Source organism: Salmo salar, chromosome ssa01 (genome assembly GCF_905237065.1).
Source record: "Salmo salar chromosome ssa01, Ssal_v3.1, whole genome shotgun sequence".
NCBI lineage: Eukaryota > Metazoa > Chordata > Actinopteri > Salmoniformes > Salmonidae > Salmo > Salmo salar.
Window position 1 is genome coordinate 42,147,595 of NC_059442.1, and position 26,254 is coordinate 42,173,848.

Below are 26,254 nucleotides of genomic sequence, written 5' to 3' on the forward strand. Positions count from 1 at the left end.
CTCACACTTCTCAGCCTTAACGTATAGGTCATGCTCCAGCAGTCTACCAAGCACCCTGCGCACCAGGGACACATGCGCGGAGCGGGTGGCGGAATATATCAGAATGTCATCGATATAGACAATCACGCCCTGCCCGTGCAGGTCCCTGAGAATCTCGTCAACAAAGGATTGAAAGACGGCTGGAGCATTTTTCAACCCATACGGCATGACGAGGTACTCATAATGGCCTGATGTGGTACTAAAGGCGGTTTTCCACTCGTCTCCCTTCTTGATACGCACCAGGTTATACGCGCTCCTGAGATCCAATTTTGTGAAGAACTGTGCTCCGTGAAATGATTCCACCGCCGTAGCGATAAGAGGTAGTGGGTAACTAAACCCCACCGTGATCGCGTTTAGACCTCTATAATCAATGCACGGACGCAGACCTCCCTCCTTTTTCTTCACAAAAAGAAACTCGAGGAAGCGGGTGAGATGGAGGGCCGAATGTACCCCTGTCCCAAGGATTCCGTGACGTATGTCTCCATAGCCGCCGTCTCCTCTTGTGACAAGGGGTACACGTGACTCCTGGGAAGCGCAGCGTTAACCTGGAGATCTATCGCACAATCCCCCTGTCGATGAGGTGGTAATTTAGTCGCTCTCTTTTTACAAAAGCGATCGCCAAATCGGCGTATTCAGGGGGAATGCGCACGGTGGACACCTGGTCTGGACTCTCCACCGACGTGGCACCTATGGAAACTCCTAGACATTTCCCTGAACACTCCTCCGACCACCCCTGGAGAACCCCCTGTTTCCATGAAATGAGGGGATTGTGACCAGCCAGCCAGGGGACCCCCAGCACCACTGGAAACGCAGGTGAATCAATAAGGAAAAAGTTAATGCTTTCCCTATGATTCCCCAGCGTTACCATGTCCAGCGGCACCGTAGACTCCCTGACTAGCCCTGACCCTAATGGTCGGCTATCTAAGGAGTGCACGGGGAAGGGGGAATCTATCGGCACCCGTGGAATGCCCAGCTTAATGGCAAGTCCACGGTCCATAAAGTTCCCAGCTGCGCCTGAATCGACTAGCGCCCTATGCTGGGAAGAGGGAAAAAATTTAGAAAATGAAACAGGCAAAAACACATGACCAACAGGGGGTTCTGGGCGAATCTGGTGCTGACTCACCTGAGGTGACCGAGAAGTGTTCTGCCTGCCTTCTCGACTCCCAGACTGGCTCCTCCAGCACCGGTCGGCCGTGTGTCCTCTCCGACCACAGCTGGTGCAGGAGGAGCCACCTCCTCCGGTGCCCCTTGGCACGGCCCCCCTACCTCCATAGGGGTAGGGGCGGGGGTGCACGGGGGTGGAACGGGCAGGACCCTCTCCGAACGCCCGCGGGCAGCCAGCAAATTGTCCAACCGTATGGACATGTCAATGAGTTCGTCCAGGGATAGATTGGTGTCCCTACAGGCCAGCTCCCCTGCGGACGTCCGCCCGGAGACTACACCGGTAGTGGTCTATGAGGGCCCTGTCATTCCACCCCGCTCCAGCAGCCAAGGTCCTAAACTCCAGCGCGAAGTCTTGAGCGCTCCTCGTCTCCTGCCTGAGGTGGAACAGCCGTTCACCCGCCGCTTTACCTTCGGGGGGGTGGTCGAAAACAGCCCGAAAGCGGCGGGTAAACTCTGGGTAGTGGTCCCTCGCCGAGTCTGGAGCGTTCCAGACCGCATTAGCCCACTCCAGAGCTCGGCCCGTCAGGCAGGAAACGAGGGCACTTACGCTCTCCTCTCCTGTAGGAGCAGGTCTGACGGTGGCCAGGTACAACTCTAGCTGGAGAAGAAACCCCTTGCACCCAGCCGCCGTCCCATCGTACTCCCTCGGGAGTGCCAGGCGAAGCGCGCCAGAGCCAGACGTCGTAGGAGGAGGAGATGGTTGTATCGGGGGGGGTGTAGGTGGAGAGAGGATACCACTCCTCTCCCATCGTTCCATCCTCTCCATCATCTGGTCCATGGCGGATCCGATGCGATGCAGGACCGATGTATTGTGCTGGACACGTTCCTCCATTGAGGGTAGTGGAGTGCCCGCTGCTCCCGCTGATTCCATGCTCCTTCTGGTGGTGCGGGATTCTGTAATGTCTTGTCTGTGGTGTGGCGGAAAGAAGCGCAGGAAGCAGCGAACACTGTGTGGTAATTTTAATTAAGAACCACCCGCACAAAATAAGAGGTCTCCCAACAACAGGGAAAAAATACAATGAACTAGCACAGTCAACAAACGCAGTTGACATACAGAAAAACAATCCCGCACAATAGGGTGCGGGCCAGCTGAACTAAATAGCCCTCTTAATTACCTAACTCAGGGCAGGTGAGAAAACATAAAAAAAAGGGAAAAACAAAAAGGGAATCGGTGGTAGCTAATAGGCCGGTGACGACGACCGCCGAGCGCCACCCGAGCAGGAGGGGGCGCCACCGTCGGTAGGAATCGTGACAAAAGCTGCCAAAGGTGATTCTAACATGTATTGAATCAGAAGTGTGAATACATATGTACATGAGATATTTCTGTATTTCATATTCAATACATGTAAAACATGTTTTAAATCAAATCAAATTGTATTTGTCACATGCGCCGAATACAACAGGTGTAGACCATACAGTGAAATGCTTACTTACAAGCCCTTAACAATACAGTTTTAAGAAAAATACCTACAAAAATAAGAAATAAAAGCGACAAATAATTAAAGAGCAGCAGCACAATAACAATAAAGAGGCTATATACAGAGTCAATGTGCGGGGCACCGGTTAGTGGAGGTAATTGAGGTAATATGTACATGTAGGTATTAAAGTTATTAAAGTGACTATGCATAGATAATAAACAGAGAGCAGCAGTGTGAAAGGGGGGGTGGGCAATGCAAATAGTCTCGGAAGCCATTTGATTAGATATTCAGCAGTCTTATGGCTTGGGGGTAGAAGCTGTTTAGAAGCCTCTTGGACCTAGACTTGGCGCTCCGGTACTACTTGCCGTGCGGTTGCAGAGAGAACAGTCTATGACTAGGGTGACTTGAGTCTTTGACAATTTTTTGAGCCTCCCTCTGACACCGCCTGGTGTAGAGTTCCTGGATGGCAGGAAGCTTGGCCCCAGTGATGTACTGGGCCGTACGCACTACCCTTTGTTCTGCCTTGCTGGCGGAGGCCGAGCAGTTGCCATACCAGGCAGTGATGCAACCAGTCAGGATGCTCTCGGTGGTACAGCTGTAGAACCTTTTGATGATCTGAGGACCCATGCCAAATCTTGAGGGGGAATAGGTTTTGTCGTGCCCTCTTCACGACTGTCTTGGTGTGCTTGAACCATGTTAGTTTGGTGGTAATGTGGACACCAAGGAACTTGAAACTCTCAGCCTGTTCCACTACAGCCCCGTCGATGAGAATGGGGGCGTGCTCGGTCCTCCTTTTCCTGCAGTCCACAATCATCTCCTTTGTCTTGATCACGTTGAGGTAGAGGTTGTTGTCCTGTCACCACACGGCCAGGTCTCTGACCTCCTCCCTATAGGCTGTCAAGCCGTTGTCGGTGATCATGCCTACCACTGTTGTGTCATCTTCAAACTTAACAATGGTGTTGGAGTCGTGCCTGGCCGTGCAGTCTTGAGTGAACAGGGAGTACAGGAGGGGACCCCCTGAGGGGCCCCCGTGTTGAGGATCAGCATGGCGTATGTGTTGTTACATATCCTTACCACCTAGGGGCAGCCCGTCCGGAAGTCCAGGATCCAGTTGCAGAGAGAGGTGTTTAGTCCCAGGGTCCTTAGCCTAGTGATGAGCTTTGAGGGCAATATGGTGTTGAACGCTGAGCTCTAGTCAAAGAATAGCATTCTCACATAGGTGTCCCTTTTGTCCAGGTGTGAAAGGGCAGTGTGGAGTGCAATAGAGATTGCATCATCTGTGGATCTGTTGGGGCGGTATGCAAATTGGAGTTGGTCTCGGGTTTCTGGAACATTGGTGTTGATGTGAGCCATGACCAGCCGTTCAAAGCACTATGGTGGTCTGCTTGAAACATGTTGGTATTACAGACTCAGACAAGGAGAGGTTGAACATGTCAGTGAAGACACTTGCCAGTTGGTCAGCACATGCTCAGAGTACATGTCCTGGTAATCCGTCTGGCCCTGCGGCCTTGTGAATGTTGACCTGTTTAAAGGTCTTACTCACATCGGCTACGGAGAACGTGATCGCACAGTCATCCGGAACAGCTGATGCTGTCATGCATGTTTCAGTGTTACTTGCCTCGAAGCGAGCATGGGAAGTAGTTTAGCTCGCCTGGTGGGCCTGCCAATACAGTGTGTAACCCGCCAGCTGTATGTTATTCATGTCGTTGTTCAGCCACGACTCTGTGAAACATAAGATATTACAGTTTTTAATGTCCTGTTGGTAGGATTTACGTGCTTGTAGTTCGTCCACTTTATTATCCAGCGATTGTCCGTTTGCCAATAGTACCGATTGAAAAGGCAGATTACCACTCATGGCCGGATCCTTACAAGGCACCCCGATCTCCTTTCGCGATATCTCCGTCTTTTTCTCCTGCGAATGATGGGGATGAGGGCCTCGTCGGGTGTCTGGAGTAAATCACTCTCGTCCGACTCATTAAAGAAAAATTAGGTCAAGGTGAGTAATCGCTGTTCTGATGTCCAGAATCTCTTTTCGGTCGTAAGAGACAGTAGCAGCAACATTATGTTCAAAATAAGTTACAAACAATGCCATTTTTTTAAATAAATAGCACGGTTGGTTCAGAGCCCATAAAATGGCAGGCATCCCCTCCGGCACCCTTACAATTTTGTGTAGATACGTGAGAAAAATATATTTTATTCATTTTGAATTTAGTTTGCAAAAATCGGGGGGGAATAAGTTGAGAAATATGAATACTTTCTGAAGGCATATTAGACAAAGAAGAAAATCAATGATTCAAGGCCTTATAGATGACCACTGGCTTATAATACCTTATAAACAGCCTAACTACTTGTGTTGCAAATTAGTGCCTGTGTTGACCCTGCCCACTTAGATACACAGAAAATTCTCCAGTGTTAAAATAGCACTGAAAGTATTACGTTTAACAGTGGTGCATTGTCTATACAGGTTCACACTTTTTAATGTTAAATTAACACCCTGTTTAGTATAACGCCTTATTTTCACATTTCCCAGTTGCTGGACTTTAAAGTTACCACCCATGACCATATTTGTTAGTGACAAAGATCTGTATGTTGCGGACTTTATTTTATTGTGTGGCCTTTGCCAAGAGAGATCCTGAGCAAATATGTCATCATGAAAATTACATTATTAAACACAATACAAGTATTTAATAAACCTTATCTTCTGGGCCTATGTTGGAAAATCGACACTAGGTTACACCGGCCAATTTGCTGTGCCTACAATAACTGCTTCAGCCTCATATAGCATTCACTCTCTCCCATCCTCTCCCATCCCCTACCACTCTCTCCCTGTGTGTCACATTTAATGCTGTGGTACAGGTAACTGGCAAAATAAAGGAAACACCAACAAAGGTGTCTTAATAGGCCATTGGACCATGATGAGCCACCAGAACAACTTCAATGCACTTTGGCATATATTCAACAAGTGTCTGGAACTCTATTGGAGGGAAGCGACACCATTCTTCCATAAGAAATTCCATAATTTGGTGTTTTGTTGATGGTGGTGGAAAACCCTGTTTCAGGCGTCGTTCCAGAATCTCCCATAAATGTTCAATTGGGTTGAGATTTGGTGAGACGCATGCCCGCCCGCCCCTCCCAGTGCTCCTTTGAGAACCCTCTTTCAAAGACACAGCGATCTCTTCTTCTAGCCATGGTAGACCAAATAATGGGCAACTGGGCATTTTTATACATGACCGTAAGCATGATGGTAGGTTGTAATTGCATAATTAACTCAGGAACCACATCTGTGTGGAAGCACCTGCTCTCAATATAATTTGTGTCCCTAATACACAGGGTTAACTGCTGTGAAGAGTGACGTCATCTGAGCTCAGGGAGATGACAGGAGTGAGTTTGTCAGATTATTACTCTGGGAGAGGAGTGAGACACACACAGAAGCTGATTCAGCAGAAGCCATCTGCTACTCTCTTTGCCTCCACTGAACCTTTACTGTATGCTACTATCGTCTCTCCCCTTCTCCACCCTCATCCCAAGCACATACCATACAGTACTGTATGCTCCTGTTGAACTAGTATCGCAGGTAGAATCAAATCTCATTGATTTCTCTGAGCCTGCATGGCTAACCCACCAATCGGATGTGTGAAACGGGTCACAGTCATTAGATAGATGTTTATGGACTAAGGTATATCTGTAAATATGTCATACTATTATCACTGTTACAGTAGATATTATCCTTTGTGTCTGTGTGAGAGAGATCTCTAAGTGTCAGTCTGTCTGTAGAGCTAGTCAGTCTGTACCTGTGTGGGCAACAGGATTAAATCAAATCTTAATGTATTTGTCACATGCGCCGAATACAACAGGTTACCGTGAAATGCTTACTTACAAGCCCTTAACCAACAATGCAGTTTAAAAAAACAAGAGTTAAGAAGGGAGAGGGAGAGGTTGTTTTCCTGGCACTACACTGCCAGTTCCCTGACCTCCTCCCTATAGGTTGTCTCGTCGTTGTCGGTGATCAGGCCTACCACTGTTGAGTTGTCAGCAAACGTAATGATGGTGTTGGAGTCGAGTTTGGCCACACAGTCGTGGGTGAACAGGAAATAAAGGAGGGGACTAAGTACACAACCCTGAGGAGCCCCAGGGTTAAGGGTGTGTACTTAGACAAGTCACCGGATATCGGACAACTCTGAAGAAGAACAACAGGAGAATAGTTGTTGGAACCATTTCGAACAATCAGAGCTTTACAAGCGTGCCGTGAAAGTGCCCAACCCCCTTTCCAAGGCTGCCCTGTTCACCGAGAGATCACCGGCAAACCCAGGCATTTCACGTAAATATTTTCATGATTTCTTGCTCAAAGCGGGTGGTGGTTTGTGTGCAAAGTACATGGTTATTGTAGGGGAGAGTAGTTTCTGAATGTGGCGATGTTACTGTAAGTATCTCTGTCCCTCTACCTCTCCATCTCTTCTTTAACTTCTCTAGGGTATGGGGCAGTATTTTGACGTCCAGATGGAAGGCGTGCCCAAATTAAATTGCCTGCTACTCAGGCTCAGAAGGTAGGATATGCATATTATTAGTAGATTTGGATAGAAAACACTCTGACGTTTATAAAACTGTTGGAATGATGTCTGTGAGTATAACAGAACTCATATGGCAGGCAAAAACCTGAGAAAAATCCAACCAGGAAGTGTTGATTGCCTATACAGTGTACAGTGACTTAGGGTTCATTTTGCACTTCCTAAGGCTTCCACTAGATGTCAACAGTCTTTAGAACGTTGTTTCATGCTTCCACTGTGAATATGGAGAGAACAAGAGGGCCTGGAAGTTGATGAGTGAGAAAATGACATGAGCTCAGATGCGCTCGCTCACGTGAGTGTTAGCTGTGTTCCTGTTCTTTTCTGAAGACATTGGAATTGTCCGGTTGCAATATTACTGAAGATTTATGTTAAAAACGTCCTAAAGATTGATGCTATACATCGTTTGACATATTTCTACGAACGTAAATATAACTTTTTTTGACTTTTTGTCATGACATTTTGCGCTCGCTTCCTGCATTTGGAGTAGTGGACTGAACGCGCGAACAAAAAGGAGGGATTTGGACATAAATGATGGACTTTATCGAACAAAACAAACATTTATTGTGTATCTGGGATTCCTGGGAGTGCATTCTGATGAAGATCATCAAAGGTAAGTGAATATTTATAATATTATTTCTGAGTTTTGTTGACTCCACAAAATGGTGGGTTTGGTTTCGTGTCTGAACGCTGTACTCAGATTATTGCAAAGTATGCTTTCGCTGTAAAGTTGTTTTTTTTATCTGACACAGCGGTTGCATTAAGGAGAAGTGTATCTATAATTCTTTGAATAACAGTTTAATATTTTATCAACATTTATGATGAGCATTTCTGTAAATTGATGTGCTCATTCACCGGAAGTTTTGGGAGGCAAAACATTTCTGAACATTACACGCCAATGTAAAATGGGGTTTTTGGATATAAATATGAACTTTATCGAGCAAAACATACATGTATTGTGTAACATGAAGTCCTATGAGTGCCATCTGATGAAGATCATCAAAGGTTAGAGATTCATTTTAGCTGTATTTCTGGTTTTTGTGACGCCTCTCCTTGCTTGGAAATGGCTGTGTGGTTTTTCTTGTCTCGGCGCTGTCCTAACATAATCTAATGTTATGCTTTCGCCGTAAAGCCTTTTTGAAATCGGATAATGTGGTTGGATTAACGAGAAGTGTATCTTTAAAATGGGATATAATAGTTGTATGTTTGAGAAATTTAAATTATAAGATTTTTGTTGTTTTGAATTTGCCGCCCTGCTATTTCACTGGCTGTTGAATAGTGTGTCCCGCGGGTGGGACGCTAGCGTCCCACATACCCCAGAGAGGTTAACAAGCATCCATGTTGTTGTCATTCTGCTAGGGACCTGTTTTCTGCGTATTACGTCTCCATTCACTAACCGGTGCAGTGTGTGTTTATCCTGTGTTCCCATTTAATTATCTAATAAATAAATACTTAAACCAATGTGTGTATTACAGAATCATAAGTAAGGCTTGGGTTTTTGCAGATGCAAGGAGGTTACGACCGTTCAGAACGGTGATACGATACAAGGTTATGATTAATAAGTTGACTGTTTATTGATGTGACAGGTAAAGACCTTTTTAGAGTTTAATTCAGGAGAGGGTAACTCTTGAATGATCCTCTCTCATGGTGCCCCAGATCCTAATGAGTTAATTGTTACATGATTAATTGAATCAAGTAACAATTAAACACAGTTAGTTAACTAGATAAATAACAGTCTTCAGTTTAATTTAAAGGCAAGTCACAACATCACAAACTGTCATTGTGGTGGTACTATATAAAGGTAAAAAATAATGCTCTTGTACCTGTGGAGAAAGGTAATATCTGGGGAACAATTATGATTTATAACTGTCAATGGAGAACTTTACATTATCCCTCTGACTATAATGATGGAATAGGGTGCCATTTGGGATTGAGACCATCTCTCTCTTGTTCTCTCTTTATAAAGTCATTGAAAGTTATACCTTTTGGGGGTTAGTTATTCTATATGAAAATTGGGTCATACTTGTGAAAGCTAGCAACTTAAACTAAACTTGCCAGAACCAACTATGTGTGAACATCTCTCCAGCAGAACCAAAGTCAACTGGGAGACAATTACTTTGAAAGTGGTGGAGTACAGCATCAATAGGGTCTATGAGGGAGAAAAGAGAGAAAAGTGGAGTGAAGTGATATATGTTCTGCGGGTTTCGTCCCTAATGGCACCCTATTCCCTACATAGTGCATAACTTTTAACCGCAACTCTATGGGCCCTGGTCAAAAGTAGTGCACTATGTCAGGAATAGGGTGCCATTTGAGACGGAGCTAGGATATGAGAACAGCAGTGAGACGTACAATGAAGAGAAGACTTTGGCTGAAGAAGACAGGCATCATACAGTGAGAAGGGAAGTCAGAATCTGACTGAAATCAAGCTGAAACCTCACTGGAGCTCGATGGTAAATTCTGCCAGTACACAGAAGAACATTTAAAAAACAGAAAGAACAGTGTGAATCAGCTCTTTAAGCAATGCACACACTCACACACTTACACACACCAACATACACACACACACACACACACACACACACACACACACACACACACACACACACACACACACACACACACACACACACACACACACACACACATACCCACCCCCATCCACCCACACACACGCACACACACAAACACACACACTGTACACAAACACACATTAGCTGTAGTTGGCTCTCAGACAGTCTTGGATATGAGGCGGTATAGAGGAAGCTTGGCTTTAGTCTTTGATATGGTAAAGAGATCCACACTTCTGTGTTTAAAACTGCTGTGAGTGTGTGTGTGCATGTGTTTACAACTTCTGCACATGAAAGAGAGCCGGCAGAGAGCAAAGATGATGCACAAGCGGAGGGGCTAGAGGAGGTGAAATGGTTTACTGCTCTTGTGCTTTTAATTCTGTCAACGATACCACGTTTTCAGTATTCAGACACATTCTGTATACAAACAGACACACACAGACACACGCATGCTACACATGAACACACACTGTCAGATACCATTCAGCGGTAGTTCAATGCAACATTGAACAGTACATGGCTCTCTCTGTGCCTGTTCCTTAGGGTGCCTGTCAGTCTCTTGGGTCCATACCAGCTGGGTGCGAGACAGAAAGCAGCTTCAAATCCCAGAGGCCTGGGGGCACTTGTTTTGTCGCTTTTGTAGTTGGTTAGATTAGAATGTTACAGTGATTCTCTTACTATCAAAACCAACCACTTTAACTGGCAGGTTAAGGGCTTACCTGTATGTATTTTTCAGAGATTAATATGTTCATGTATGATTATGTTAGACTGAATAGCTTTGTAACATGCTACTATACTCAATAGCTGTGTAACATTGTACAGTACTCAATAGCTTTGTAACATTGTACAGTACTCAATAGCTTTGTAACATTGTACAGTACTCAATAGCTTTGAAACATTGTACAGTACTCAATAGCTTTGTAACATTGTATTGTACTCAATAGCTTTGTAACATGGTACTCTACTCAATAGCTTTGTAACATGGTACTATACTCAATAGCTTTGTAACATTGTACAGTACTCAATAGCTTTGTAACATTGTACAGTACTCAATAGCTTTGTAACATTGTATTGTACTCAATAGCTTTGTAACATGGTACTCTACTCAATAGCTTTGTAACATCGTATTGTACTCAATAGCTTTGTTAAACAAATCAAAATATATTTTCATATTTTAGATTCTTCAAAGTAGCCACCCTTTGCCTTGATGACATCTTTGCACACTCTTGGCATTCTCTCAACCAGCTTCACCTGGAATGCTTTTCCAACAGTCTTGAAGGAGTTCCGACATGTGCTGATCACTAGTTGGCTGCTTTACCTTCACTTCGCGGTCCAACTCATCCCAAACCATCTCAATTGGGTTAAGGTCGGGTGATTGTGGAGGCCAGGTCATCTGATGCGGCACTCCATCACTGTCCTTCTTGGTCAAATAGCCCTTATACAGCCTGGAGGATTGTTTTGGGTCATTGACCTGTTGAAAAACAAATGATAGTCCCACTAAGCACAAACCAGATGGGATGGCGTATTGCTGCAGAATGCTATGGTAGCCATGCTGGTTAAGTGTGCCTTGAATTCTAAATAAATCACTGACAGTGTCACCAGCAAAACACCTCCACACCATCACACCTCCTCCTCCATGCTTCATGGTGGGAACCACACATGCAGAGATCATCCATTCACCTACTCTGCGTCTCACATGAAATGAGTAAGTGTGTCCAAACTTTTGACTAGTACGGTATATACAGTTGAAGTCGGAAGTTTACATACACTTAGGTTGGAGTCATTAAAACTCGTTTTTCAACCACTCCACAAATTTCTTGTTAACAAACTATAGTTTTGGCAAGTCAGTTAGGACATCTACTTTGTGCATGACACAAGTAATTTTTCCAAAAATTGTTTACAGACAGAGGATTTCACTTACAATTCACTGTATCACAATTCCAGTGGGTCAGAAGTTTACATACACTAAGTTGACTGTGCCTTTAAACAGCTTGGAAAATTCCAGAAAATGATGTCATGGCTTTAGAAGCTTCTGATAGGCTAATTGACATAATTTAAGTCAATTGGAGGTGTACCTGTTGATGTATTTCAAGGTCTACCTTCTAACTCAGTGCCTCTTTACTTGACATCATGGGAAAATCAAAAGAAATCAGCCAAGACCTCAGAAAACAAGTGTAGACCTCCACAAGTCTGGTTAATCCTTGGGAGCAATTTCCAAACGCCTGAAGGTACCACGTTCATCTGTACAAACAATAGTACGCAAGTAAACACCATGGGACCACGCAGCCGTCATACCGCTCAGGAAGGAGACGCGTTCTGTCTCCTAGAGATGAACGTACTTTGGTGCGAAAGTGCAAATCAATCCCAGAACCACAGCAAAGGACCTTGTGAAGATGCTGGAGGAAACAGGTACAAAAGTATCTGTATCCACAGTAAAAACGAGTCCTATATTGACATAACCTGAAAGGCAAGGAAGAAGCCACTGCTCCAAAACCGCCATAAAAACGACAGATTACGGTTTGCAACTGCACATGGGGACAAAGATACTTGGTCTGAAAAATATACTTTGTACTTGGTCTGATGAAACAAAAATAGAACTGTTTGGCCATAATGACCATTGTTATGTTTGGAGGAAAAAGGGGGAGGCTTGCAAGCCGAAGAACACCATCCCAACCGTGAAGCACGGGGGTGGCAGCATCATGTTATGGTGGGTGCTTTGCTGCAGGATAGACTGGTGCACTTCACAAAATGGATGGCATCATGAGGCAGGACAATTATGTGGATATATTGAAGCAACATCTCAAAACATCTGTCAAGAAGTTAAAGCTTGGTCGCACATGTGTCTTCCAAATTGACAATGACCCCAAGCATACTTCCAAAGTTGTGGCAAAATGGCTTTAAGGACAACAAAGTCAAGGTATTGGAGTGGCCATCACAAAGCCCTGACCTCAATCCTATAGAAAATTTGTGGGCAGAACTGAAAAAGTGTGTGTGAGCAAGGAGGCCTACAAATCTGACTCCGTTTCATCAGCTCTGTCAGGAGGAATGGGCCAAAATTCAACCAAATTATTGTGGGAAGCTTGTGGAAGGCTACCCTAAATGTTTGACTCAAGTTAAACAATTTAAAGGCAATGCTACCAAATACTAATTGAGTGTATGTAAACTTCTGACCCACTGGGAATGTAATGAAAGAAATAAAAGCTGAAATAAATAATTATCTCTACTATTATTCTGACTTTTCACATTCTTAAAATAAAGTGGTGATCCTAACTGACCTAAAACAGGGAATTTTTCCTTGGATTAAATGTCAGAAATTTTGAAAAAACTGAGTTTAAATGTATTTGGCTAAGGTGTATGTAAACTTCCTACTTCAACTGTATATTAACAAGTTAAGAAAAAAGTAACTAAAATAAATCTGTTTTATTATCATCTGAAACAATTATCTTCTCCTGTCTTGAATGTAGAAGCTGTATTTTGCGGTCTCCCAAAATAAATGTAATCTCTTTTTAATGAGATGTTCAGTCAGTGAATCAGGCTGTCTGTCCCCATGGTAGACTCTTTCTGCCATACATGCATTCAAACTACTGTAAAAACCCTTAATTATGCCCATACCTATGGAATACATTTCAAGGGCTCTATGCAATGCCCTTAAACAATTCTCTCAGGAAAGGGAAAAGTATTCCTTACGGTAAATCCTGTTTTATGCAACTGGGCACATGGTCAGAAGTAGTGAACTTTAAATGGACACATCCCTTCTCTGTCCACAAACTATGGTTTAACATAATACTGTTCTGGAAAGTTGTCAGTAAGTTAGAGCTCAAAGGAGGCTGGGGCTTCTCTCAGGAATATAACATATAATCAAGTGTTTGTTTATGGTAATAGGTTCTCCTGAAAGACAGGAACTAGTAGCTACAAGCTCTGCTAGCATGGTCTCCAATGGGAGGAGATTTATTCATACACATTTCTAGGGCCTTATAAAGTCCTTGTTATGGAGAACGTGTACGGAATCACAGAATAAAGACATTAAAACCAAATTAAACAATATTTAAACATGTATTACCTTTAGTAGGAAATGAACAAAAATGTATTAAACTTATTCGAAAAGGCCTTCATTTTAATCAAAAGACATTGAAACAAATGCATCAGTGATTCATATTTTCCTGCAACTTTCTGAAAACGGCACAGGAATGCCCTGTGTGTGTCAGTACACGCGCGGGATGCGGTGCACGTATGTATGTGTCTACACTTTGTGTAGCCACTAGCATATCATTCTAATTATAACCATTCTAATTATAACTGTGTTCTGGCAGAGATGGAAAGGCTTTTCTAAAAACCTTCTCAATTAAATGTGAACTGCAAAGTAACCTGTCAGAATGATATTATGATTATCTGCATCATTCCAGTCGCCATTTGCATTGCTAACTCTGCAGTCACATGAGTGCTTCAGAAACATTGGTAACCAAACAATGGTCTCTGGCTGGTGCACACTTGAATTAAAGGGTAACTACTGACGTGATTTAAGCACTGTTGTAGACTAACAACATTGAATTGTGTTGTTTTTTTATTTTAAAATGTTTAATATTGAGAGCAAAAACTTGAAAAAACTGGGAAAAACTGAAACCTGGAAAAACCAAACAGAGAAAACGGAATCTGAGGGAAAAAAAGGAATTAGGCAAAAAATAAAACTAATTTTCAGAACAAGCTCCAAATCCAACAATGCAGTAATCAATATTAATGTATCACAAAAAATAACATAAGGTAGAACAAAAACACACGCGAAATAAAACTAAGAAATAAGAATAACACGAGAAAGTAAGAAGCAACAGTGCCTTCGGAAAGTATTCAGACCCTTTGACTTTTTCCACATTGTTGTTACAGCGTTATTCTAAAATGGATGAAATCATGTTTAACCCCTCATCAATCTACACAAAATACCCCATAATAACAAAGCAAAAACAGGTTTTCTGAAAATTTTGTTAAAATAAACCTGAAATATTACATTTCTATAAGTTTTTTGACCCTTTACTCAGTACTTTGTTGAAGCACCTTTGGGAGTGATTACAACCACAAGTCTTCTTAGATATGACGCAACAAGCTTGACACACATGTATTTGGAGAGTTTCTCCCATTCTTCTCTGGAGATCCTCTCAAGCTCTGTCAGGTTGGATGGGGAGCATTGCTGCACAGCTATTTTCAGGTCTCTCGAGATGTTTGATTGGGTTCAACTCCGTGCTCTGGCTGGGCCACTCAAGGACATTCAGAGACTTGTCCCGAAGCCACTCCTGCGTTGTCTTGGCTGTGTGCTTAGGGTCGTTGTCCTGTTGGAAGGTGAATCTTCACCCCAGTCTAATTTCTTGAGCGCTCTGGAGCAGGCTTTCAACAAGGATCTCTCTGCACTTTGCTCCGTTCATCTTTCCCTCCATCCTGACTAGTCTCCCAGCTCCAGCCGCTGAAAACCATCCCCACAGCATGATGCTGCCACCACCATGCTTCACCGTAGGGATGGTGCTAGATTTCCTCCAGACGGGACATTTGGCATTCTGGCCAAAGAGTTCAATCTTGGTTTCATCAGACCAGAGAATCTTGTTTCTCATGGTCTGAAAGTCCTTTAGGTGCCTTTTGGCAAACTCTAAGCGGGCTGTCATGTACCTTTTACTGAGGAGTGGCTTCCATCTGGCCACTCTACCATAAAGTTTTGATTGGTGGAGTGTTGCTGAGATGGTTGTCCTTCTGGAAGTTTCTTCCATCTCCACAGAGGAACTCTGGAGCTTTGTCAGAGTGACCATTGGGTTCTTGGTCACCTCCCTGACCAAGGCCTTTCTCCCCCGATTGCTTAGTTTGGCCAGGCAGCCAGCTCTAGGAAGAGTCTCGGTGGTTCCAAACTTCTTCTATTTAGGAATGAAGGAGGCCACTGTGTTCTTGGGGACCTTTAATGCTGTGCCTCGACACAATCCTGTCTCAGCGCTCTAGGGACAATTCCTTCGACCTCATGGCTTGCTTTTTGCTCTGACATGCACTGTCCACTGTGGGACCTTATATAGACAGGTGTGTGCCTTTCCAAATCATGTCCAATCAATTGAATTTACCACAGGAGGACTCCAATCAAGTTGCAGAAACATCTCGAGGATGATCAATGGAAACAGGATGCACCTGAGCTCAAATTTGAGTTTGACAGCAAAGGTTATGAATACTTGTGTAATTTTAAGATATTTGTGTTTTTTATTTTTACTAGATTTGCAAACATTTCTTTAAATCTTTTTCAATTTGTCATTATGGTTTATTGTGTGTAGATTGGTGAGGATTGTTTTATTTTATCTATTTTAGAATAACGCTGAATTTAACAGAATATGGAAAAGGGGAAGTGCATTGGGGTCTGAATACTTTCCGAATGTACACGATTAGTTCCAATACCATATTTGCAATGTGCAGGGATACTGGAGTGATAGAGTTATATATGTATAGGGGTAAGATGATTAGGCATCAGGATATAATAAACAGAGTAGCAGCAGTGTAAATGATGATTGTGTGTGTGTGTGTGTGTGTGTGTGTGTGTGTGTGTGTGTGTGTGTGTGTGTGTGTGTGTGTGTGTGTGTGTGTGTGTGTGTGTGTGTGTGTGTGTGTGTGTGTGTGTGTGTGTGTGTAGAGTCAGTATAAAAGTGTTTATGTTATGTGTGTGTTGGAGTGTCAGTATGCATGGTGTTTAGAGTCCTGTGAGTGTGCATAAAGACAAAAAAAGAATATTTTCAAAAATGAAAGAATACAAGGGTCAACACAGATAGTCCATGTAGACATTGTGTTAGCTATTTAGCAGTCTTGTGGCTTGGGATTGAAGCTGTTCAGAAGCATGTTGGTGTCAGACTTGATGCACTGGTATTGCTTGCCGTGTGGAAGCAGGTAGTACAGTCTACGGCTTGGGTGGCTGGAGTCTAACGATTTTCTGGCCCTTCCTTTCACACCGCTTGTCACGCCCTGACCGTAGAGCCCTTTTATTTCTCTATTTGGTTAGGTCAGGGTGTGATTTGGGTGGGCATTCTAGATTATGTATTTCTATGTTGGCCTGATATGGTTCCCAATCAGAGGCAGCTGTCTTTCGTTGTCTCTGATTGGGGATCATAATTAGGCAGCCTTTTCCCACTGGGTTTTTGTGGGATCTTGTTTTTGTTAGGTACTGTGTAGCCTGCAGAACTTTAAGTTCGTTCTTGTATTTTGTTGTTTTGACGGTGTTCATTTTAATAAAGGGAAAATGTTTGCCTACCACGCTGCACCTTGGTCCTTCTCTACACACAATCGTAACACCGCTTGATATAGAGGTCCTGGATGCCAGGGAGCTTGGCCCCACTGATGTACTGGGCTGTCTCCTCGGTAGCAGCATGCGATACCAAGCAGTGATGCAGCCAGTCAAGATGCTCTCAATGGTGCAGCTGTATAATTTTTATAGTATTTTACACATTTTGCCATGAGGCTGAGAGAAAACGTTATTGTTTTAGAGCTCAGGGATTCTTGAAAGACAGGACAATCTCAACTATTTTCCCACAAATATTTGTTCTTAATATTAACAAAATGTTAAATATATATATTTGATAGACCAAAGTATCAGCTATCACACCATGTAAAGGAACAACCTCCCATTTTTATTTTTGTATAAAATGCAACTAACTGGATTTGTCAACTCCGTCAGACACCATAAAATGCACTTATAAAATTCCCCTAACGTACATTTTAAGCTCAAATAATGCAAAATAAAAACAATTCAACTATAATAATACAAAATCATGGCCAGACAAGGATTGTCCAGACTTTCAAGAATCCCTGAGCTAATTTTCCCGCTATTGTACACATTTCCTGCAATTCTTCCCCAAAGCTACGTCAGTGCATGCACGCACACACACACACACAGAGTTAATTAGTCAGGAGGAATAATGGCTCAGGCCATGGTAATGAGCAGGAGCATTTGGGTCAACTAAGCACGTGGAGTGTTTGTGTGTATGTGTAAGTGTGTGTGTCTGCTGCAACGAAGTGTGAGAGCGAGAGAGAGAGAGAGAGAGAGAGAGAGAGAGGGGTGGGAGAGACGGCAGCAGAGCATGAGAAATGTGACTGATGTGTAATTAAATTTGTGTGTCAGTCCAACTAAGTCCTGCACTCCACACACACACACACACACACACACACACACACACACACACACACACACACACACACACACACACACACACACACACACACTGCCCCGAGACAACAGAACACAAGTCAGAGCTGGCACTTTAATGAAAGGCTCAGGCTATTAGCTTGGCGTACGCAGTGAGCTGAGAGTGTTTAACAAGGGCGCAGAAACACGCCTCTCTATAAACGCTGTCTGACATAAGTGGCTCTGCTGTGGGTCACTATGCTGCATACAGGGTACAGTGGAGAACACTTACACTTACACACACGCACACACACACACACACACACACACACACACACACACACACACACACACACACACACACAGGAACTCACACACACACTGTTATGTGCAGGTGATGGTAGAATACCTTTGATCTCACTGTACAAGTGGTTGAGGCTCCTTGGGCTGGGTTCTAGGATGGCTGTAATGCTTTAGGCCTATACGTCTACCTTTGATAATATACTGTAGCTGTTTCTAAGAACATTCTGGTTGATGTTGATCCTGTTATATGCTGCAGTGGCTCTGTTGGGCCGTGATGATCAATACACAAGTTAAGATATTAAAATCCATTTCTCAACTTTGATATTGTGTAGGTTTATGAGCATTGACATAATATTACATACTTTATCTGTATCCACTAATAGGAATGTATCATATCTTGTTTGGATCTGTAATTAGACTCTTGCAGACCTTTCTCTGCAATTCTTTATTATCAGAACATGATGCTGCTCTCTCTCTCTCTGTGTGTGTGTGTGTGTGTGTGTGTGTGTGTGTGTGTGTGTGTGTGTGTGTGTGTGTGTGTGTGTGTGTGTGTGTGTGTGTGTGTGTGTGTGTGTGTGTGTGTTTGTTGCTAGAACTCTGTCCTCTCCCTGTCCCTGGGGTGTTGTGCTAGCCAACTCATTGTGCCACAAACTGATAAATATGTTACATTATTAATGTGTTTCTCAACATAAATCCTGAAAAAGTATCCCCATTGGCTAAGTGAAGAGAATTAATTTCTGTGAAAAAATACATGGGCCCCACCAATGCATTATTAAAGAAGATATGCTAATCTATGTTGTTGCTCACACACACGCACTGCAGTTCCAATGAGAATGTCATGAGTGATAGAAATGTGCTGTCAACCACTAATGTATTTACACGTAACTCTTCTGTGATGCTGTCTAATTGCGTATGTATCACTTTACTAATAAAAATAACTTCATCTTTGTCTCACTTTCAAGTTTTATGAAATTAGAAAAGCCCTAAGAAAAGCCCTAAAGACAGAGAGAGAGAGAGAGAGAGAGAGAGAACGAGAGCGAGCATGTGGAGGCTGTTGTACTACGGTCCAGGCTGGGTAGGGAGAGGGGAGGGGAAAGAGAGCAACTGACTGAAATCTCTCAGCATAAGCAAATTGACGATAAATGATGCTCTCCGCTGGGAGGTTGAAGGGAAGCTGAGAGAGAGAGAGAGAGAGAGAGAGAGAGAGAGAGCGAGCACATCAGAGGGAAGAGAAAAAAGACCAGCGTAACTTGAATTGGACCGGCAAAGTCGGCCCCTCAGCTAGGGTGCATGTTTGCCTCTCTCCACGCTACTAACCGATTTGGGGATGAATTGTGAATTTGCCACGTTCTTGTAGTCTCAGTAGTGTGTAACCGTAACCGCAGCTCAGCTCACTATTTGCCTTAGCGCGGACTAAATCACCCTCCAAGCTGCCGTCTCCTGCCCCGAACGATCAGCTCCATGGACAGCGACTAGCACAGAGGTAGGACCGATGCTTTGATTTACCCTACCAAACTCTGATAAAATTATAACCTTTCTTTAATTTAACTGTTTGAAAATAGATATGGTGCAAGTTTAGACTGGCACATCGTAGGCTATTTAACTCAGATGTGTTACTGAATAACGTTGGCTGTGAATGGAACCATATTTTAATTTACGAAATTGCTAAATCTGCATGAGGCTGTTGAGCGTTTGTGGCTGACAGACATGCTCATGTGACGGCAGAATTGTTATTTGAATCGTAGCGCAGCAGTGTTGGATTGTAAACAACTATTACAAGTTCATAAAGGGGAGAGCAGATCCACTGGTTTGTAGGTTAGGTTACTTAGCACAAACACATCACTTCAAGCCGGAAATAAGCCCAGCGTTTTTGTCTAATTGATGGTTGGTATTGTTCCCAAACCAATCATTTATGATTTCTGTTTTCTAAAGTGAAAGTGCTACATTCACACAAGAAGGTGTTTACATGAGGAAAATGAACCCACTTTATTTCGGACTGGCATTAATCTAGAAGTGCCAGGCAGCGTGTGTCAAAGCATGAGGCTCGTCCCCTCTCTTCCACCCCACCGGGCACAAGCCCCGAGAGGGCTTCAGCCAACTGGCGCGCGCTATCTACTTGGCATCTGACCGCCTCATCCTTATATCGCGCTGAGCATCGCTGTGCTGCAGGAAGCTGGAATTTGAATTCCATTCCATTTATTTTACTGAAACGTGCTTGCTTTGGTTGTCTTTGATATAGCCCCTTGTTGTCCAGGTAAGAGTTTGATCGCTCCATAGTGTTCTAAACGGGATGATTGGCTTCTCCATTCGTTTGCACTAACTGCACTGGCTGGGAGCCTATGGTCATCTGACTCCTGCTCTAAGCTCAGGCTGAGGTTGAGGCTGAGGTAGCCTACATAGTGCTGCAGTGTGTTCCCTCATCAACTCTCTACACACTGTAAACCCCAAGGCATTTTTAGCTCAATTACTTCTAGTAAGTTGTACTCAAAGTCAATGAAAAGTAATTATTACTTAAAATGTTTCTGTGGTACTGACTCAACTAAAGCCATTTAAAATGTAGGATTTTTTGGAATTGTTTTTAAATGTGTTTTTTTTTAAATGTACATTGAGTGATTGATTGATTAAATGTTATGTTACCCAAAGATAAATATATTTTTTCTAAACTAATCCAATCATTGAATTTTTGCACCCATTACTGAAATGGTTGTTCCAGTTTAAATGGCTTAGGTAGTATCGTTCCACTGTACTAAACCCTGGCAGTCATTATGAATGCAGTTTGTAGATGAATACACATTTCAACTGTTGGATAGCCTAACACTGGCTAGATCAAATAGGAATTACACACCACTTTGCAAGCCAGCATAATGTGAGTTACAGTTAGGGTGCAAAATTCTGGTGAAAATTGCAGTTTTTCTGGCAATCCTGGTTGGAAGGTTACTGGAAAGTTGGTGTAATTTAGAAATCCTACTGAACTATGAATCTTAGGCCACTGTGTAAGGCCTTATGATATGTGTAATGGTTAAAGTACAATAATACTATTCATTTAGGATCTCACTTGGTGAAGGCCAAAAAAACAGAACATTTACAAATTCAACAACCATGTCTCTGTCAATAACAAATACAGTCATGGGTGGTAACTAGGGTTGCAAGGGGTCGGAAATTTTCCGGTAAATTTCCGTAATTTTTCTGAAAGTTTTCCATGGGAAGTTAAGCCCTGGAATTTGGGGGAATTTTGCTTAAATTCATCAACAAAGTTAGCTTATAACAGTGAACCTTTTTGTGGGATACACATAAGGCAATTCTAGGTCTTGTGGCATAATTTGGTTAACTTCTATCCTTCTTATCCCCCCCCCTTCTTCTCAATTTCCGCCTAAAGACAGACCCTAATGTCTGTAGCCTGTAGCTCAGGTCCTGAAGCAAGGATATACATATTCTTGGTATCAATTGAAAGGAAACACTCTGAATTTTGTGGAAATGTGAATTGAATGTAGGAGAATATAACACAATAGATCTGGTAGAAGAAAATACAAGAAAATAAACATACGTTTTCTGTTTTTTATTGTTGCTGCATCATCTTTCAAATGACCAAGAACAGCCAAACATTCAGATAGGATGCTGGGGATGATTTGAATGAAGAACATAAGATGGCACCAAAAGCTGAGCAACGTTTTAGACAGATAACTTCAAAAATGAGTGAGCTACATGACATTGAGCATGAAGTCACCCAGGTGTCCCACACAAATGTACCCAAATGTACCCAAGTGGCCAAATTGGTACAGTGATACATTTTGAAGGAAATAACTATATACAAAATACATAAATGCCATTCTAACACCCCCCCCCCCCAAAAAAATAATAAAAAAAATAACATGGGTAACTATTTACACATTTTCTATTTACAATATTGTGAAGACCCTCAGTCCGCTACGCAATATTGTGCTGCTGGTGCCATGGCCCATAGCAGTCTCTTTCTGCTGTAAAGCAGAGGCTTACTGAGCGTCTCCCCACTGTGCCCTTTTTGCCCTGAGGCACATTCATGCCTGCAGAGATGTATCTGGGCAGGTGAACACCACTGGTTGGAGCAGAAGGGACAGAGGTAGAGGGGACAGAAGGTGCTGCAGTGGACTTGCTGTAGCTAGCAAGCTCCTGGATGAGCAGCTCTCTGAAGGTAAGCTGTGAGATGGGGGGCTGTCCACAGCTCTTGGCCATTTCCTTCTGGAGGATGAAGGCATTCACCACAGCAATGTCAATGAAATGATAGAAAAATATTTTGTACCATTTCGTGGTCTTGTGGAGAACATTGTCGTATCCTATCAGTGCATCTGATAGGTCCACACCTCCCATGCCCTTGTTGTAGTCCTTCACAGCAGCTGGAATGGGGACATTTTTTGTGGTCCATGCCCCGCGACCGTCCTTCACACGCCTGACGACGTGATCGCCACTGAAGGACTTGTGGATACTGGAGCACATGACCACCTCTCTGGTATCCATCCACTTCACAAAGAGCAGGCCATCTTCACAAATCCATCGCATGGTACCCCGCTCAGCCCACTTAGGCATGTCGTTCTCCTTTGTTTTCGGAAAGCCCACTCTGTTGGTCCGAATGGTGCCACAAGCCCACACATCCCGCTTCCTCAGCTCTGTAAACAGGAAAGGGCTTGTGTAGAAGTTGTCTACAAACAGTTTGTAGCCCTTCCCCAGTAGTTGAAAATCGAATATCTCCATAACAGAATCATAACTCAGTCCATTACTGGTAGCAAAACTGTTTTTCCCCTCATAAACAAAAAAATGACAAGTGTAGGCACACACAGAATCAGCCAAAACAAACAGTTTGTAACCCCACTTGGTTGGTTTGTTCTGCATGTATTGTTTGAGGCTGATTCTGGCCTTTGAGGCTACCATCCTCTCGTCGATGGACAGGTTCTGGGCAGGCTGAAAATAGGTCTTGCAGGCCTCAACGATGTTGGGGTAGAGAGGTTTGATCTTGCAGAGCCTATCAAACCTTGGTGTGCCTCTCTTCTTGTCATTCTCCCCATCAACTTCTGGGTCACTGACGTGAAGTGCCCGTGAGATAGTCAGAAACCTTTTGCAAGACATGACAGTCATGGGGAAAGGCAGTTGATAGAGAGCTGATGTTTTCCAGTAGTCCCTCAGAGTTTTCAACTTCACCAGCCCCATGTAAATGACCATTGAAAAGTAGCAGAAAAGGTCTGACATGGAAATGGGCTTCTTTCCTGCCTGCTTCTTAGCCCCGTACTTATTGGTGTTCGACACCTGGGAATCAACAACTGACGAGGTGAAAAACAGTTGGAAAAGTTGAAGGGGGCTGTACTTTGCGGTCATGTTGAGTTGAGGTCCTGGCTGCCTTTTGGGTCTGAAAACTGGTGGAATTGGTTCCACATTGTCTTCTAACACAGAGTGCCAATGACCCTCTGGCCCTCTGTCTGCAGGTTTCTCTCTTCCCCACCTCCACTTCTTTGTCACTGACTTCACACCTCTAGATGGCCGGGTAGGTGTGGAGCCGGAGACAGCAGGGGTCCGGCTGGAGCCGGAGACAGCAGGGCTCCGGCTGGATGAACCAGCTTCAGAGGGGGATGGACACCTAGACATTGGTGGCTCATAATCAGAATCACTGCCACTGTGAACGAAAGACAAAAATCAGTAAGAATACTTTCACGTATGAGCCATGTATCAACACATAAAATAAACAGATGTGTATTATATAGAGTACAGGGAACATAATCACTATGGTGAAGTGCTGTTCCATTCCACGTTTATGTAAATTAAATTAGAAAAAAATATATATATAACACACACAGTACAGCCAATGTGTACTTTACACATTTCATTACTGATGATATTTTTATATATTGCACAAAAAATAAGAAAATCTAAAAAAAAAATCTCAAATCAATAATATTTGATATTATTAATTTCAAACAATGACATTAGCATTAGCACTTACTTATCCAGCATGGCATCCTCTCCATGCAGAAACATGTCTTCCGCCTGGGAGTCAAAACTAGCTTCGCTGAAAGATTCATCTTCCTCTAGCAACTCGGTCTCACTTTCTCTATCAATTTCATCTATAATTTGGGTTAAATCTGTATACCTAGACTTTGTTTTAGATTTTCCTGATTAATTAGCTGTAATTTCAATATATAAACTTGCTGAAAATGCTATTGATTATGTACTGTTATGCGTAACACTCGTGGCTCCGTCAAGTAGGATTTGCAATGGCGAATGAACCTCTTTTACGCCACCAGAGTTTACGACAAAGGCTGGTCTTCACATTGTCATTTACCTTAGCTCATTGGCTATCTTCCAAGCTAGATTTCAAGATGATCAGTGGTCATTGGGCCAAAATACAGTCAATCAACGATAGACCGGTCCTACCATTGGTGTGCATTGAGGTCATTGATTGCTGTCTTCAAATCGGTTTGTTTCGGTCAATACGTCCCGGGAAAAGAACCATCAAGTATAGTTGTGTTAGTAACAACCAGAGGATTGCAATGAAGCCAACCATGACTGGATAAACGTTTGTTTTGTGTGTGTAATTACCACGAATGTTTCATCCAAAGTTGAACGAGACAGAAATCACGACGCAAGCGGTTTACAAATGTTTCGTGTTAGGCTATAAAAATTGATTTTATCAAACAAAACGGACATTCACTAAGTAGTTAGGACACTTGGCATTGCCACCAGAGGAAGATCTTCAAAGGTAATTGATTATTTTATTGCTATTTCTGACTTTAGTGATGCTAATGCTTGGTTGGAAAATGCTAGTAATGCTTGTGTGTGCGGGAGGCTGTCCTCAGATTATTATAATGTATGCTTTCGCCGCAAAGCCTTTTTGAAATCTGACACAGCGGCTGGATTAACAAGATGTTAAGCTTTTAAAAGTTGTAAGATACATGTATTTACATAAATGTTTAATATTACGAATGGTGTATTTAGAATTTTAAAGCTATGCATTTTCACCGGATGTTAGCCAGGTGGGACGCTACCGTCCCACCTACCCTAGAGAAGTTAAACTATCCAACAGCTTAACTAACAGCTTAACTATTTATCTGTACATGGAATTGTATTAGTTTCTTTTACAGGAAAATGCCACATCTGATGTGTGGACACATTTCACTGCAGCTAATGTAGAAGGAAAATCTGTGTACCTTTGCAAATACTATGCCAAATCATATGTAAAGAATGCAACAAAGATACAGAATCATCTGGCCAAGTGCATAAAGTTCCCTCAGCGCTCACAACAAGCAACCTTTGAGAAAAGTCCTTCTACTTCTATTCGAAGAGAAAATAATGAATCCAACACCTTATCGATAGCAACAGCTCATGGTCCTCCTGGAATCAGAAGTTTTTTTGACTCAATGGATTAACGTAGTCAGAGAAATGCTGATGAATGTCTTGCTCGAGCTGTGTATGCAACTGGTTCACCTCTGATGCTCACAGGCAATGTGTATTGGAAGAGATTTCTGAATGTTCTTCACCCAGCATACACCCCTCCAACTAGACATGCTTTATCTACTAATTTGCTGGATGCAGAGTTCAACAGAGTTCAAGTGAAAATCAAGCAAATCATAGAGAAAGCAGACGGTATTGCAATCATCTCTGATGGGTGGTCGAATGTTTGTGGGCAAGGAATAATTAACTACATCATCTCCACCCCTCAACCAGTATTCTACAAGAGCACAGACACAAGGGACAACAGACACACCGGTCTCTACATTGCAGATGAGCTGAAGGCAGTCATCAATGACCTTGGACCAAAGAAGGTATTTGCACTAGTGGCAGACAATGCTGCGAACATGAAGGCTGCTTGGTCTAAAGTGGAGGAGTCCTACCCTCACATGACACCCATTGGCTGTGCTGCTCATGCTTTGAATCTGCTCCTCAAGGACATCATGGCACTGAAAACAATGGATACACTCTACAAGAGAGCCAAGGACATGGTTAGGTATGTGAAGGATCATCAAGTTATAGCAGCAATCTACCTCATCAAGCAAAGTGAGAAGAATAAGAGCAGCACATTGAAGCTGCCCAGCAACACCCGTTGAGGTGGTGTTG

General features: G+C 43.1%; 1 protein-coding gene across 1 annotated transcript in view; it reads left to right on the forward strand.

The window, feature by feature from the left end:
* The first annotated feature begins 19,259 nt into the window (after positions 1-19,259).
* The window catches only part of LOC106602575 (transmembrane protein 121), an 80,651-nt gene continuing 73,656 nt past the window's right edge, over positions 19,260-26,254 (forward strand). The window contains exon 1 of the mRNA XM_014195288.2: positions 19,260-19,661. The gene's annotated coding sequence lies outside the window, so the exon portion shown is untranslated. The remainder of the gene's footprint in view (positions 19,662-26,254) is intronic.